At 31.8% G+C, this 1,281-nt stretch overlaps 1 non-coding gene across 1 annotated transcript; it reads right to left on the reverse strand.

Moving 5' to 3' along the window:
* Positions 1–401: 401 nt before the first annotated feature.
* Positions 402–506, reverse strand: LOC115068774. Its single transcript, XR_003848122.1, has one exon. It is a non-coding gene; the product is annotated as a U6 spliceosomal RNA (small nuclear RNA).
* Positions 507–1,281: the final 775 nt, after the last annotated feature.

The raw sequence follows: 1,281 nt of genomic DNA on the forward strand, positions 1-1,281 counted from the left end.
TTTGTTTTAATATATTTAACTCCATTTCTAAAAGTATATATGTTTATAGATATTAATTCTCTATGCTATTTCCTCATTTCATTTCCTAATTGTTAGTGTGACAAAACTTTTTATACATTGAAGACTTCATGATTTTAAATAAGATTAAAAACAATCCCTTACTATACAAAATGTAACATATATAATTTTTCATTTCATCATCATTTTATTAGTCATGAAATATTAAATATAGTTTGAAACAGCCATTATGGCATGGGCTTCTAATCCCAGCAACTGAGACTTTGAAGCAGCAGGATTTGGTGCTCATGGCCAAATGAGCTACATAGGGTGCCAGACCCTGCCTCATATATCCATATAGATATGAATGTATATGATATATATATATGAATATATAGATTTTCAAAAACAATATGCTTCACTAAATAATTTGTGTGTCATCCTTGCACTAGTGTAAGGCTAGTTATCTCTGTATTGTTCCAATTTTAGTAGCTGTGTTGCCAAAGCAAGTGCATGAACACAAACACACATACATGAATGCACACGCACACGCATGCACACACACATACATTTTAACAACCTTTCTCATTTAGTGTTGCTTTAAAAAAAAAACCCATGTTTTCTTTTTAATGTATATTTTAGCCTTGAAAATAATTTAATGAATGAAATCAATATCCAACTTTGTTTTCTTTTTTCTGCAAATGGCTTATTATTCTTGGACACTGTGAAATAACCCATATTTTCTTACTGACTTTGGAGTAACTCCTATTGACCGCTCAATCCCCATATGTACTTGAGCTGGAACTCCTTTGTGGCTTAGCCAGGAAGAATCAGGGGAATTGATTTGTCTTGTTTTAGTTACTTTTAGAATAAACAAGTGAAAATGTCCACTGTGGACTTGAGATTTCTGGATTTAGCTTCATTTGAATCCAGGATGGAACAGGAATTTGGCTGGTCAAACCAAGTGTCCCAGATATTTTGTTGTTAGTCTCACCGTGATTTGTTTTCTACAGCAGGAATTTTCAATCTTGGCATTACCCTAATTTGCAAAAATAAAGTGATTCAAAGTCCAATTGAGTTGGCAGAGAATTTATCCATGATCTTTTGGATTTTGAATTTGTGTAAAGAGAAAGTGTCTGGAAAATGTATATTTTTACAAATACACAGTTCTAGTGCCTGTGTAATTAACAATAAAGCCTTATTTAATGGTAAAATGGTAGAATTTTTAAAAAAATTGATATATTTATGTGTGTACCATTTGTTCGGGAGGTAACTTTGTATGGA

This window comes from Nannospalax galili, unplaced genomic scaffold, assembly GCF_000622305.1.
Source record: "Nannospalax galili isolate Female #2095 unplaced genomic scaffold, S.galili_v1.0 scaffold87, whole genome shotgun sequence".
Taxonomy (NCBI): Eukaryota; Metazoa; Chordata; class Mammalia; order Rodentia; family Spalacidae; genus Nannospalax; species Nannospalax galili.